The sequence below is a fragment of the Saccopteryx leptura genome, unplaced genomic scaffold, assembly GCF_036850995.1.
Source record: "Saccopteryx leptura isolate mSacLep1 unplaced genomic scaffold, mSacLep1_pri_phased_curated manual_scaffold_15, whole genome shotgun sequence".
NCBI classification, from domain to species: Eukaryota; Metazoa; Chordata; class Mammalia; order Chiroptera; family Emballonuridae; genus Saccopteryx; species Saccopteryx leptura.
The window spans coordinates 2,935,553-2,952,086 of NW_027095697.1; the positions used below are offsets into that span (position 1 = coordinate 2,935,553).

Below are 16,534 nucleotides of genomic sequence, written 5' to 3' on the forward strand. Positions count from 1 at the left end.
TGCGAGGGGTGGGAATGATGGGAAGTGGGGCAGACGTCGCAGAGCTGCACGGGGGCAGGGTGGATGGTGATGCGATGAAGAAGCAAGTGGGGCACCGCGGGACAGGGTAGACAGCGAGGGATGGGGGCGGTGCGAGGCAGGGATGGCTTAGGGCATGGACTTCAAGGGCAGGACACTTCCCTGTGGCCTGGTCAGTCCCTGGAAAGGAGCTGCAGCCTCATCTTAGACAGGAACTTCCTCCCTGGAGAGGGGGTATGTCCCTGGAGAGGGTCTCCGTTTTTGGATTTGGTGACTATCCAAGTAAGGGGCCCTCCCTCTGTAGAATGGCTCTACTTCCATGGAGGGGCAACATCTCCCTGGAGATGTTTAGTGAGGAGAGGGATCCTCTTCCCCCACCCGGGTCTCCCTTGTCAACTTAAGCAACATCCAGACCTGTAGAATATTTATGAATTTATTTTAGCCAAACTCACGACGGTTGCTGGTAATCAAAGTCTCAGTGGATTAAAAAAATGATCTGGAAAATGGTATTTTGCCCCATATTTTGTGATAGATACATGAATTTACCAGAACTTCCAACTGCCCTTGGGTTCTTCCACCTGGCTTCCTGACCTCACCCTTACTTACTGGACAATCGCCCCTGAGGCAGAAGAGTTCTTGGAAGCTGAAACCATAAAACTGCCAAAGGGAACATACCAAAACTTCTGACACAGTACTTGCTCAAGACTTTTCTAAACCCTATAATATTTGCCTCATAGTCTGTACCAGTGTCCTTCTCCCCAGAGTAGTGCCCAGCAGGGTTTCTTTCTTTCTTTCTTTCTTTCTTTCTTTCTTTCTTTCTTTCTTTCTTTCTTTCTTTCTTTCTTTCTTTCTTTCTTTCTTTCTTTCTCTCTTTCTCTCTTTCTTTCTTTCTATAAAGCCTGTTTCTCTGGTCTTTTCAGACTCTGATAGATTCTTATATTTGGTGCCAAAACGTGAGATGGGGTACCGGTTTCCTGGACGATCCCTCTTTGCCATCCAAACTTACAATCAGAGAAGCAATGGGCAGTGGAAGCTCATCCCAGGCTTACTCTCTGATTCTGTTTGGACATGTAATTGTAGGTTGATTGGCTGGCAATCTGACCATGTCCTGAACCCTTACTGGACAAGAAGGTAACGAGTTTTCTTCTTTCCCCTTCCCCAGTTGGCTTCTCTTTTCCACAAAAATTTGCTCTGGTCAGATGGTTTTCTCTGACATGTCTCAGCTTTTGAGGGGTTTGACTTTCAGTCTCAGTATACTGCTCAGAAAGACTAGGTGCCTAGCCAAACCACTCCACTCTCTCTCTCTCTTGGAGCTCTCTGACAGGTGGTGACGACCTTTATCAGGGAAGACTCCCCTGCATGGAGATTTTCTTACAGTGACAAAAAGTGGGGATGCCCCCTCTTACTACCTGTCTCCACTATGGGCTCTTCAGGTCATGTGTTTTGGGAAAGTGAGAGAAAAATGGTTCCAGTGTAGAAAAGGTACTATGTGAGGCAGAAACGGGCAGAAAACACTTTGAGGTGCAGAATTAGAGTGTTGATGGTAAAAAAAAGTAGTCTTTTCTAGGTGAAAAATATAAATATGTCTGAAGAGATATCTGCATTTTTTAGTGTGTTTCTCTTTTGTTTTCTGCCTTTCTGTTGAGAGAAATGCACTAGGCATGTTGCAGGTCTATCACAGCTCTTTCCATTAAATTTTTAATTTTTTACATTGACTTGAGAAAGAGAGAGAAACATAAAATTATTACTTGGTCACTTCTCTTAGGTGCTGAGACCTGTGACAAAACCTTGGCACACAGGGGGACACTCCATGCACTGAGCCATCTGTTCAGGGCACCATAGGTTCTTTAAAATTATTCTCTTTCAGTAGATAAAATTACTTTAGAATTCTAATTACCATGTATGTTACAGGTTATTTAAAATTGTATTTATAAGTGTAAGTAAAAGAACTTCCTGGCTTATCTGCTAATAAGGATATCAAGGTCAGCAGTCATAAGAGGTGGAAACAGGTTATATAATTTCAAATATTTAAAGTTTGTTGTCACTTGCTTTATAGTGCAATATGGTTCCTTTTAAATATGTCCTCAGTTTGTGTCACTGCTGTTAGGTCATGTGCATTTTTGGAACAACACCTTGGTGGTGGTAAGGAGAAACAAGAGTGGGTACAGTGCATTATCTGTCACTGGTTGTATTGCAGGAATCTAGGCAGGACAAAAAAGCCCAGACAACTTGATGAAGGAAGTAGAATTTATTTAGCTTGTCGAGCAGCATGATCTCCAAAGAGGAAACCAAACATGTGCTCCTCAAAGTTAGATTTTTAACATCTTATATGCCTTTTACAGAATACAAATATTCATGCAAGGGGCTTGTGATCCCATTGTTTAGAGGTATATGAAACTCTCATGACTCCAGGATGAGAGGGTGAATTCAGGTGAAATCAGAAGATAAGTGTTGAAATTTTTAATTAAGGAATGTAAACATGGTTTCTTAAGTGCTTTTGAGAAAATAAAAAGGGGTTTTCAGATAAGTTTTATCTTCCTTTCTCTGTGTAGCAAATGGTCCCAGGCACCTTTTCAGAAAACTATAGAAAGTAGCTAATCTAGAAAGGTCTGACTCAGTTACCCATGCAGGCTCCCTTCTCTTGCATTTTTCTTGTTTTTTCTCCTCAGTGAAAAGGGGGCCTGCCCCTCCATTCTCAGTTGATGCACTTACCGGCTTATGTTAAGTAGGTTTTCTCTCTACTGGTTTTCTTTTTTTGTGGTAATCTATTGGTTCTGAAAGAGGTGTTTTCTATCTTTAAATAAGAGAGTTGGATGAAATCCATGGTTATGCCCTGGCCAGGAAGCTTAGTTAGTTAGAGCGTCATTCTGATACACCAAAGTTATAGGCTGAATCCTTAGTCAGGGGACATCTAAGAATTAATGAATGGATGAGAACATTGGTACTGTCATATTTAAACTTTAGCAGTTCTATCAGATGTGAGTGCCATAATATAGTAGTCTGAATTGCCATTTTCTAATCATATATTATGCAGAGCTTATTTTTACAAGGTTAGGTACTTGGTCTTGTCAAAATATGAAACATGAAAACTGAAAGTTTTTAAGTTTATCTGAGTGAAAATGACTCCAAAAGTTTGGAAGTTCTCCAGTCCTGCAGACTGATCGTGTAGCAATTTCAATTTATTTATTTATTTTTAACATTTATTTTAGAGTGGAGAGAGAAAGCGAGAGAGAGAGAGAGAAGAGGGAGGAGCAGAAAGCATCAACTTTCATAAATGCCTTGATCTGGAGAGTTTAGTCATTTTATTTATTTCATCTATGTTAGAGTGTGGAGACAGAAAACCAAATAAAAGTCGGAGGCCGACAACACCAAACCTAGACTCAAACAACCCCACAAACAATACACCCAAACACAGAAATAATGAGAAGACTGAAAAGTGCAATCCAAATAAAACCACAAGAGAAATCTCCAGAAAAGAAATTTCGTGATATAAAAATGACCAAACTTCTGGATACAGAGTTTAGAATAATGATTGTTAGGATGCTAAGAATCTTAGAACAACAATGGATGGTCATTACAAACACCTAAAGAAAGAGATAGCAAGTATAAAAAAGGACACTGAAATATTTTTAAAAAATCAGTCAAAGGTGACAAATACAATATCAGAAATAAAGACCACAATAAAATAAATTAAAAGCAGAATGGATGAAGCTAAGGATCGAATCAGCAATTTAGAAAACATGATAAATAAAGGCATGGAAGCAGAGCAGAAAAAAGAGACTTAAAAAGTCTGAGGTAACACTAAGAGAGCTCTGTGATAACATAAAGATAAATAACATCTGCATTATAGGGGTTTATAAAGAAGAAGAGAAAGAACAAGGGTAGAAACTGTATTCAACAAAGTCATAGCTAAAAATCTTCCTAAATTGATGCAAGAAAAATTTCACAAGTTTAAAAATCACAGAGAACTGCATTAAAGAGAAACCCAAAAAGACCTACACCAAGACACATCATAATTAAAATACCAAAGCTAAGCAATAATGAGAAAAATATTAAAAGCTGCTTGAGAAAAAAAGACTATAACCTACAAAGGAGCCCCATAAGAATAAAATCCAACTTCTCAACAGAACTATTTGATGCCAGAAGGGAATGGCAAGAAATATTCAAAGTAATGCAGAACAAGAGACTACAACCAAGACTACTTTATCCAACAAGACTATCATTTAAAATTAAAGAAGAAATAAAAAGCTTCCCAGACCAAAAAAGAAAACAAACGAACAAACAAAAAAACCCTCAAGGAATTCATTACAACCAAACCTGTGCTGCAGGAAATGTTAAGGGGTCTGTTGTAAACAGATCAAAGTGGGAAAAGAAAAGAGCAAAAGAAAAATACAGCTTTAAAGAATAAAATGGCAATAAACAACTACATAGCAATAATAACCTTAAATGAAGAAGGATTAAATGATTCAATCAAAAGACATAGGATAGGCCCTGGCCGGTTGCCTCAGCGGTAGAGCGTCGGCCTAGTGTGCGGGGGAACCGGGTTTGATTCCTGGCCAGGGCACATAGGAGAAGCGCCAATTTGCTTCTCCACCCCCCCTCCTTCCTCTCTGTCTCTCTCTTCCCCTCCCGCAGCCAAGGCTCCATTGGAGTAAAGATGGCCCGGGCACTGGGGATGACTCCTTGGCCTCTGCCCCAGGTGCTAGAGTGGCTGTGGTCATGGCAGAGTGATGCCCCAGAGGGGCAGAGCATCGCCCCCTGGTGGGCAGAGCGTCACCCCTGGTGGGTGTGCCAGGTGGATCCCAGTTGGGCGCATGTAGGAGTCTGTCTGACTGTCTCTCCCCATTTCCAGCTTCAAAAAAATACACACACAAAAAAAAGACATAGGATAGCTGCATGGATAAGAAAACAAGACCCTTACATATGCTGTCTACAAGAAACACACCTTAAAACAAAAGATGCACATAGACTGAAGGTAAAAGGATAAAAAAAATATTTCATGCAAATGGAAATGAAAAAAAAACTGGGGTAGCAATACTAATATCAGACAAAATGTACTTTAAAACAAAGACTATAGTAATAGATGAAGAAAGTCACTACATAAGGTTAAAGGGAGCAATCCAACAGGAAGATATAACCATAATAAATATCTATGCATCTAAATAGGAGCACCTAAGTATATAAAGCAGACTTTGATGGATATAGAGGGCAAGATCAACAGCAATGCTATAATAGTAGGAGATTTCAATAACCCACTAACACCACTAGATTGATCCTCAAGAAAGAAAATTAACAAAGAAACAGCAGACTTAAAGAACACACTAGATCAACTTAATTTAATAGATATCTTTAGAACCTTTCACTCTAAGGCAGCAGAATATACATTCTTTTCAAGTGCTCATGGTACATTCTCTAAGATAGACCACATGTTAGGACACAAAAGCAGTCTCAACAAATTTAAGAACATTGAAATCATATCAAGCATTTTCTCTGATCACAATGGCATGAAACTAGAAATCAACCACAACAGAAAAACTGAAATATATACTCAAACACATGAAAACTAAATAGCATGTTATTAAGTAATGAATGGATTAACAATGAAATCAAAGAACAAATAAAAAAAATTCCTAGAAACATATGATAATGAGCAAACAACAACTCAGAATTTATGGGACACAGCAAAAGCAGTCCTGAGAGGGAAGTTCACAGCACTACAGGCATTCCTTAAGAAGCTTTCAAAAGCTTAAATAAACCACCTTACCCTTCATCTAAAAGAACTAGAAAAAGAACAGCAAGTAAGGCCCAGAGGTAGTAAAGGAAGAAAATAATAAAGATCAGAGCAGAAATAAATGACATAGAAGCTACAGAAACAATATAGAGGATCAATGAAACCAAGAGCTGGTTCTTTAAAAGGATAAACAAGATTGATGAACCTTTAACAAGAATCACCAAGAAAAGAAAAGAGAAAACTCAAATAAATAAAATTAGAAATGAGAGTGGAGAAATAACAACTGACACAACAGAAATATAAAATATTTTAAGGAAACACTATTAAGAACTGTATGCCAAAATATTAAACCACCTAGGTAAAATGGACAAATTCCTTGAAACATATAATCTTCTAAAAATCAATCTGGAAGAATTAGAAAACATAAAAACACTGATTACAACAAAAGAGATCAAATTAGTTATCAAACAGCTCTGAAAAAACAAAACTCCTGGGCCTGATGGCTTCACTGGTGAATTATACCAAATATTCAAAGAGAAAATAACTCCTATCCTTCTCAAGCTATTTCAAAAAATTCAGGAGGAAGAAACACTTGTAAGTTTCTTTTATGAGGCGAGCATAATTCTGATTCCAAAACCAGGCAAAGACAAAACAAAGAAAGAAAATTATAGGCCAATATACCTGATGAATTTAGATGCTAAAACCCTCAATAAAATATTAGCAAACCAGATCCAGCAATACTGAAAAAAATCATACATCATGATTAAGTGGGATTTATTCTGGGGAGGCAAGGATGGTACAACATTTTTAAATCAATTAATGTGATTCACCACATTAAAAAATGGAAAAAGAAAAATCACATGATAATTTTAATGCAGAAAAAGCATTTGATAAAATCCAACACCCATTTATGATCAAAACTCTTAGCAAAGTGGGAATACAGGGAACATACCTCAATACGATAAAGGCCATTTCTGACAAACCCACAGCCAACATTATAATTAATGGACAAAAATTAAAAGCAATTTTCCTAAAATCAGGAACAAGGCAGGGGTGCCCGCTTTCACAACTCTCATTCAACATAGTACTGAAAGTCCTAGCTACAGCAATCAGATAAGAAGAAGAAATAAAAGGCATCTAAATTTGAAAAGAAGTAACACTATCATTATTGGAAGATGATATGATACTGTATATAGAAAAACCTAAAGTCTCAGTCAAAAAACAACTGGACCTAATAAACAAATTCAGCAAGGTGGCAGGATATAAAATTAATACACAGTAATCAGAGGTATTTTTATACATGAACAATAAACTGTCACAAAGAGAAAGTAAGGAAACAATCCCCTTCACTATCATAACCAAAAAACTAAAGTACCTAGGAGTAAATTTAACCAAGGAAGTTAAAGACTTGTTCTCAGAAAATTATAAAACATTGATAAAAGAAATCAAGAAAGACACAAACAAGTGGAAGCATATACTGTGCTCATGGTTATGAAGGATAAACATAATTAAAATGTCTGTATTACCCAAAGCAATTTATAAATTCAATGCAATACCAATTAAAATACCAATGACATACTTCAAAGATATAGAACACATATTCCAAAAATTTATATGGGACCAAAAAAGAACACAAATAGCCTCAGCAATCTTGAAAAGGAAGAATAAAGTGGGAGGTATCACACTTTCAGATATCATGTTATACTACAAGGCCACTGTACCCAAAACAGCTTGGTACTGGCATAAGAACAGCCATATAGATCAATAGAAGAGAACAGAGAACTAAAAAATAAACCCACATTTTTATGGACAATTGATATTTGACAAAGGAGGCAAAAGCATACAGTGGAGTAAAGACAGTCTTTTTAACAAATGGTATTGGGAAAACTGGAAAGCTACTTGTAAAAAAATGAAACTAGACCACCAACTTACACTATTCACAAAAATAAACTCAAAATGAATAAAGGACTTAAATGTAAATTGTGAAACCATAAGTATCCTAGAAGAAAACTTAGGCAGTAAGCTCACCGACATCTATCATAGCAATATCTTTGCTGATTTATCTCCACAGGCAAATAAAATGAAAGACAGGATAAACAAATGGGACTATATCAAACTAAAACGCTTTTGCACAGCTAAGGACAATATGAACAGAATAAAAATACAAACTAGCCTGACCTGTGGTGGCACAGTGGATAAAGCATCGACCTGGAAATGCTGAGGTCTCTGGTTCGAAACCCTGGGCTTGCCTAGTCAAGGCACATATGGGAGTTGATGCTTCCAGCTCCTCCCCCCTTCTCTCTCTCTGTGTCTCTCTCTCATCTCTCTCTCTGTCTCTCTCTCTCCTCTCTAAAAATGAATAAATAAAATAAAAATATTTAAAAAAAAGACAAACTACACAATGGGAGACATATTTGACAATATATCTGATAAGGAATTAATAAGCAAAATTTATAAACAACTTGTAAAACTCAACACCAGAAACACAAACAATATCCAATCAAAAAATGGGCACAAGAAATAAATATACACTTTCCCAAATAGGACATACAGATGGCCAATAGACAAATAAAAGAAATGTTCAACATCACTAATCATTAAAGAAATGCAAATTAAATCCACAATGAGATACCACTTCACACCAGTCAGAATGGCGCTCATTAACAAAACAACACACGATAGGTGCTGGCAAAGATATGGAGAAAGGGGCATCCTCCTGCACTGCTGGTGGGAATGCAGACTTGTGAAGCCACTGTGGAAAAAAAACAGTATGGAGATTCCTCAAAAAATTAGAAATGGAACTGTCCTTTGACCCACCCATCCCACTTATAAGAATATATCCCAAGGACACCATATCACCTACTGAAAAAAAAATGCACTCCCACGTTTATGGCAGCATTGTTCAGAATATCAAAGATCTGGAAACAGCCCAAGTGTCCGTCAGTGTACGAGTGGATTAAAAAGCAGTGCTACATATATACAATGGAATACTATGGGGCTATGGAAAAGAAGGAAATATTACCTTTTGCAACAATATGAAGGGACCTGGAAACTATTGTGTTGAGTGAAATAAGCCAGGCAGAGAAAGAAAAATATCATATGACCTACCTCATTTGAGGAATCCAAGGAATACTGTGAACTGAGGAATGGAGTAGAGACAGGAGGAATCAAAGGGACCAGAGGAAAAGAGGACAGAGGGAAAGGGGATGATAGGATGGGATAAACCTGAAGGAAAGAGGGGAGGGTGATGTAGGGAGGGGGGAGGGAGATGTTGAGGGGAATGGGGGGAGGGAAGATGCATTCAGGGTCATCCTAGAATCTATGTAAACACAATTAATTAAATTAAAATAAAAAGAAGAGCCTGACTTGTGGTGGTGCAGTGGATAGGGCATCGATCTGGAAATGCTGAGGTCGCCGGTTGAAACCTTGGGCTTGCCTGGTCAAGGCACATATGGGAGTTGATGCTTTCTGCTCCTCCCCCCTTCTCTCTCTCTGTCTCTCTTTCCTCTCTCTCTCCTCTCTAAAATTAAATAAATAAAATTAAAAAATTAAAAAAATAAAATAAAAAATAAAAAGAAGAAAAAAATTAAAAAAACAAAATAAATTTAAAAATTTCTCCTAAGTATCAAAGGCATATGAAATGTATCCTTAATTTCTGAACCATCTGATTCAAAATCTTACTGACTTTAGAGTATACCATGAACATTTCTAAGGTGAGTTCTGTTTTTTCTTTCCATTTTGAAGAATGGTTGTGCCCACCTCTAGCTGCTGAGAGCTCTCTCTTCTACTTGCTTCTGCACTTGATGCCCAGCTTCTGGCCATACTCATCACCCTACCAGACTAGCATCTCACAGTCTGTCTTGATGAGCTGGCAAGTTTGATAGAAAATCTGCCTGCAATACTGAAAGGCCACCAGGTTCTGTTCTTCATCCCGGGCACAGTTCACATACCTAAGATTGAGGCAGATGAGAGAAAAGAAACCCACAGATGATGAGTTTCTACTACCTCTCAGATTCATGTCCAGCTCTGAACCTGACTCTCGGGCTCTGATGTCACCCATTCCCACAGTGCTCCCGGAGAACCTTCTGTTCAATGTCTGAGCCTGTCACAATGTCATACAACTTTCTATCTCCAGGTCTTGCTTACGGTGCTCATCCTGCCTAATACCATTTTCCAAACCCAATTTTAGATGTAACCTCCAGCCTGATTCGCCATAAAACCCAGTAACCTCTAAATTCTCTAAGCTAACTCAGGTCCTGTTTATATCACAGAACTTGATACTTGATGTAGGACTCTGTGTCTAGATTAGTTCACATCATTCAATACTCAGCCTAAGTTCATCTTTTTTGAGAGGCCTTTCTCCATTCTTCTCACATTTTACTTAGGTAGCACTTGATGCCTCACCCATGTTCCCCAAAACACCTGGAGGTCCCCCTGCACCACCAAAGTGAGAAATGGGGAGGCAGATAGACAAAATCCTGCATGCAACCAACCAGGATCCACCTGGAATGTCCACCAGGGGGAGATACTCAGCCTATCTCAGCATTGTGCAGCTGCAACTGAAGCCATTCTAGCACCTGAGGCAGAGGCTATTGAGCCATCCTCAGTGCTCAGCCCAACATTGCTCCAATATAGCCTTGGCTGCGGGAAGGGAAGAGAAAGATAGAGATGAAGGAGAGGAGGATGGGTAGAGAAGCAGATGAGTACTTCTGTGTGCCTTGGCTGGGAATCAAGCCCTGGACTTCCATGATTGGGCTAATGCTCTACCACTGAACCAACTGATCAGAACTTGGAGGTCTCTTTATCTTAGCAAAATCATTCAGAGAAGTAATAGCTTATTCACATTCTGTAGCCTTTGATAAAAGAGCCCCTAGGATAGTGGTTAATGATCATTGCTCTGCAGTCTTCAGAACTCAGTTGTAGTTAGAAGTGAGGCTGGGATAATTTGCTGCCTTCACAGGTTTAGGCTATCCTTGGTTTAGGAATCCTGGCACTGTGCAATTCTCAAAAAATAGGAAAATTATAGTTAAGCATTTTTGAAATCAATTGTTTTACTCTGTCTGCAATTCGTCCTCCATAAGAAGATGGATTATATAATCTGTTTTAATAATGAATACCTTCCTCTATGCTGAAATATAGTAAAGACTTGCTTAAATAATGTTTATTAGATCAATTAAAGTGTAATCTAGGCTCTCAAAATTTTTTTCCAGTGCCTAATTTTGTCTAGCATAGAGATTTATATTTTGAGGACATATGCTATATTATTATCTCTTTTTTTCATCTAAATACCTCTTGCTTTGAAAGAGCAAGAGGAGAAAAAAGAGGAACAGAGGATTGAGGGAGACCACTGAGGGAGGCATGATGAGAAGGAAAGCTGTATGGGCCTGAGAGGGATGAGTGTTCTCCGTGACTCCCCGAAACTTCTTGGCCTTACCTCATCCAGTTGGCCCAGGATTCATCCTTTCCATCCACATACTCATGGCAGTTTCTTCCTTTGGTGATCTTCATTTCAGGAAGAAAATATAAAGGCTTTTTTGGATGTGGATGTAATTTCTCTACTCTCAACAAAGCTCTTTCAGCTTGCATGCATTGCCAATCGTGACCACATGATACTTTCTTTACTCATTACATCTGAGTTGACCTGTCCACTTAGGGCTGCAAGGAGGCATTCCTTTCTGTCTGTACCACATTGCTCCCACTTAACCTGTGATCCTCAACAGGAGCTCCATGGTCTGCAAAATCGACTCAGTACGCAGAGCTAACCAGATTGTCTCCATCCATGTCCTAGTATATAGAAGGTCAGGTCTCACCAAGGTATGGGAGGGATATGGAAAGCCACAAGACAGGGGAAGAGGTAAATACTTCTCACCAGGCAGGACTATCCGTTGTTGCCTGCCTCTTCATCTTCTGTGATCTGGCCCTTATAAGGGCCAAAGTGCAGACCCACTGGCAGAGCAGATGCCTCATTCCACACTCCAAGACCAGCTTCAGGAATGCCTGATGGTCTGATTCTCAACCCAAGGGGCAGAGTGAGGGCTGCGTGGTTCGGATGCCCCTTATCCACTGCACTGTCTTTTACAAATATAGAAGGCCTGTGCATGGCACAACTGTCAATGAAGAAGTTCTGACAGTTCTCACAATCTAGGGGTGAAAGCAACAGGGATTAGGGAAGGTTTAGTGCATGTTCCTGGACATATAGAGCTTCAGAGAGAGTGCAGGCACTCACATCATTGAGCCTCAATTCTGTAGTGTAGATCCATTGGGGAACAGAGTTCTCTAATGACCAAATGATCAGATAAAATTACTGCATGAACAGATAACATGCTTTGTGAGCGTCACTTACAGAGGTAGTCATCGTCCTGGGGCTTGCTGACCTCTTGGTGCACTTGGCCTTTTCTTTCTCGTAGGCTATACATCTTTACTTTAGTCTCCTTTCTCCTGAGTTCTAAGTTGGAGAAGAGTGAATTTGGTGCAGTCTGGAGTGTTAGTCCCTATTTTGTCAAAAAACACATAATGTCCTCCCATCAAATTATCATTCATCCTTTTTATACTCTTATATTTTCTTTTGTCAACTATTGGCACAGAAATTCTCTATAATAGTAAGCCTCTACACTGACTACAGATGGTCAATTCAAACATTGTTTCTAGATCTTCCCATTATGAGGTTTAATTTCCAACTTTTAGTTATTCATAAAATATATATTTAGGGCACAGTATATGTAAGGTATTGAAGAAAGGCCTAGTATACAACACCAACAGGGTATGGTCACTAATATCAGGGGTGTATTTATTGGACAACATGAAAGTGTTAGTTTTTTATATTGAATTTATGCCCTAGACCAGGGGTCCCCAAACTTTTTACACAGGGGGCCAGTTCACTGTCCCTAAGACCATTGGAGGGCCAGACTATAAAAAAACTATGAACAAATTCCTATGCACACTGCACATATCTTATTTTAAAAGTAAAAAAACAAAACTGGAACAAATACAATATTTAAAATAAAGAACAAGTAAATTTAAATCAACAAACTGACCAGTATTTCAATGGGAACTATGGGCCTGCTTTTGGCTAATAAGATGGTCAATGTCCAGTTCCATATTTGTCACTGCTAGCTGTAACAAGTGATATGACGCACTTCCGGAGCCGTGACGCGTGTGTCACGCGTCACTGGAAGTAGTACTGTTCGTGAGCGATGCTGCCACATACAGGACTCCAGGAGCACAGGATGCGTATGACCACTAATGAAAGAGGTGCCCCTTCCGGTAGTGCGGCGGGGGCCGGATAAATGGCCTCAGGGGGCCGCATGCGGCCCGTGGGCTGTAGTTTTGGGACCCCTGCCCTAGACTGTGGCTCAGTGGATAGAGTGCCCATTGTATGTCCCGGGTGTGATTCTGGTCAGGGTACATAAGAGAAGCAACCATCTCCTTCTCCACACCTCCCTCTCCTTTTTTCTTTTCTGCGAGCAGCAGCTAAATTGGTTCTAGCATTGGCCCTGGGCACTGAGAAACCTCGGTTAGCTGGAGCACATCATTCTGAGGTGCTAAAAACCAGCTCAGTATTCAGAAATTGGGGTTACCAGGTAGATCCTTGTAAGAGTGCATATGAGAGTCAGCCTCACTATCTCCCCTCATCTTACCTAACATATAAACAAATACATATGCAAATAAATAAATTGAATTCAACACTTTCAAAGAATATATGCATGTATCCTTACCTTACATATTAGTATTCAAGAGCTCAGAAAATTTGTAAGATTTGCCCAAATCTCCAGTGTTAAATTCACTCTGAATTTAGTAGTTTATATCCAGGCCTATCCAAAGTCCACCCCACATACCTAGGCAATACTTGTTAGCCTTTCTAGAGGACTCAGAGAACTGAAATCTACAAATGATTTTCTCTTACCCAATTTTTAACTAGAGTGTTTTCCAGACACATTGAAGAGATGGCTGACACAAGGGCCTGATACAATGGTCCCTGGCTCACAACCCCAGCTGCCTTAATCACCACGTTTAATCCTTTCCCATGTGCAATGTGGCCGGCACTGCCCAGACAGCCCTGTTCTGGAGCACTGCTCATCAGCCAGACCTTCCTCCTCCTCTTGTGATGGCAAGTGCTCTGAATGTTATTTCTTGTGTGCTAATTTTATACTTCTGTACCATTCCTGCTCATTAACAGATCTATAAATATGTGTAATTATTTACACATGGAAGCAGTGTAGCAAATCGCCCCTTACTGCACAATGCACTCTTTGCATCGCGCTTGTTTGCTAAATGCAAGCTCTGTCCCTTGTTAGCTGTTGAGACACTGGGACCTGACCATTGTCAGTTTCAAAAGGGCAGCGCCATGCCTGTGGCCCCTCACCTTGTTGCCTCCTAGTCCATTCTTCATGCGAGTCCTCAGTGTCCACCGCCAGGTTTTTGGTGTCCTGCCAGCGGTGAACCATAAAAGCGGTTAGAGGGGCTCTGAGACCTGGGGAGAAACAAAATCTGGTCCCCAAAGCGAATCACTTGAAGGAGCAGCCCCCACTCAGGGGGGCCTGCCGCCCACGGTTCCCACATCCTGGTTTCCGTGCCCCGTCACCTGTGTGCAGCAGATGTCCTGGTTCCTCTCCACGTTGGGGCAACGCGCCTTCTCCCAGTCACCCAAGGTGGCCAACCCTCCCAGGAGAAGTAGGCACGGATGTCCCTGAAGGCTTCAGGGTCCTAGGGGGAGACACAGCCATGTGACTTTGCAGCAGCAGCCAGCAGAAACCGCCGCTCGCCCTGCTTGGTCTGTTAAGCCTAATCCGGAGAGACTCAAAACATTGAAGACATGAACAAAATCCATTGATTCCACACCAAAGCTTTATAGTCTAGCTTAGCCAAGCAGCGGCAACTTTGAAAAAAATCTGAGGGAGAGCGCTGGCCCTTTGTTTTACCTAGTTTTTATAGTTTTGCAAGCGGGAAGTACAGAAGCAAAAATTGCAATTAGGTGCCCTTTACCACTATTGGTTATAGTCATATGCCCTTTAACATGATAGGACCACGTTCAATTTGCAAGCCATACATCATTTTGGAGAAAACAAAATTTATAAGTCAACACAATGATAGAAAGATGTCTCTTTATGTATTAAAAGACATTACTATATTTTCTAATGTTTATCGCCATCTCTTTGTCCAGAGTCACACATCTTAACTACATGCATTCACATGGAAGAGGTAGTTTTTGTGGGACAAATGCCCGTAAATGGCTCATTACTATAAGAAAAGGTTTATTTTGGCTTTTCTCTTCCTGCACCTGGCTAGCCATTCACCCCTTTCCCCACAGGTGTGGTGGAATGTCAGGGAATCCATGTTTTCCTTCCCTTTGCATTTACAATACAATGCCAAGGGCCATCCTGGTTTTATGCCAATCACACAGTACAGAGATTATTCACAAAATTTCTCTGCACACCTTAACCCAAATTAATAAAATGTTCTTTAAGTCTATTAAAATATTAATATTGATTCTGTAGCTTTTGGTACTTTACAACACCTGCGGGTGAGGTGGCGCAGTGGCTCCTCAGGGCTCCTCAGGTCCAGGCTTCCCCCAGCCCACTGCCCACCTCCCCCTCAGCGCCCCCCCCACCCCACACAAAATCCCATCTGCGTCCCTGCTCTGGCCACCCCAGCAGGCCCAGCCCCGACGTGCCTGAGCGGGAGACAGCAGAGGAGGCTGACTGCTTGGCCCACGGGCACACATTTGCATGTGCGTGTGCTTGCGCTGGGGTGTACAGAGAGGGAACACGTGGGGCCAGCTCCAGGGAAGCAAGGACAGGCCCAGCCAGGGACTCCAGCCAAGTCAGTGACCTCCTTGCTCAAGCCAGCCACTTGGGCTTTAAGCTAGTGACCTTTGGGCTCAACCGAGGCCATTGGGTCATGTCTATGATCCCACACTCAAGCTGGTGAGTCACGCTCAAGCAGATGAGCTTATTACATTTTTCTCATTGTTCAAGCACTCTCTTGAGTTCCTCTATTCTACTCTCAAGTTTATTGAACATCGTTATGACTGTTTGCTTTGAATTCTTTATCTGTCCAATTACCCATCTCCATTTAATTAGAACATTTCTCCTGAGTTTTTTTCTTGTTCCTTCATTGGGGGTATATATTCTTCTGTCTCCTCATTTTGTTTGACTTTCTCGTTTTGTTCCTTTGAGTAGAATGAAATAGTCCTCTCGCCCAGTCTTGAAAAATTTGTCTTTGTTACATTGTGTGTTGAATAGTTTCAGCCTGCTGGTTGTAGTTGGGGGGAGGTGCATGCAGTGCCTGTCCTGTCACCTGGCCTGAGTGGGTTCTGAATGGGCCACCTGGGTGTGTGAGCCTCATTGCCCATTTAATCTGGGCAGTGCTCCTGGTGTAAAAGGGGCTGCGTGGTGTGTGCTTTGCGTGTCCTGTTTTAATTATCTGTTGTCAGAGCACGTTCTGCACTGGGTTACCTGATTGCTTTCTTGTATCTCACCCCCCATTAGATCCACCCTTTGTCCTGGTGGGGTAGCCTGGGTGCACACACAGCCTTAATTTGTTCATTCTTCACCTTCTCAGGGCTTGGCAGCCCTGTGCACATGCACAGCATTGCCCCCCTCACTCCACACTGGGCCACAAGGTTTTGCTAGCTTTGTGCTTTCTTTGGGTAGAGCAGCCTGACCAGTGCGAGCAGCAGCACCTCCCAATTTCTGCACTTTCTCTGATCAGGCAGTCCTGTGTGCAGACCATAGCCCATTTGCTGGCTCCCCTATTTTCTAGGAGGGGTAATGCCAGTAGTGACCC

General features: G+C 40.9%; 1 pseudogene; it reads right to left on the reverse strand.

The window, feature by feature from the left end:
- LOC136386827 (histone-lysine N-methyltransferase PRDM7-like) overlaps positions 1–16,534 on the reverse strand; it is a 94,929-nt pseudogene that overhangs the window by 33,366 nt on the left and 45,029 nt on the right.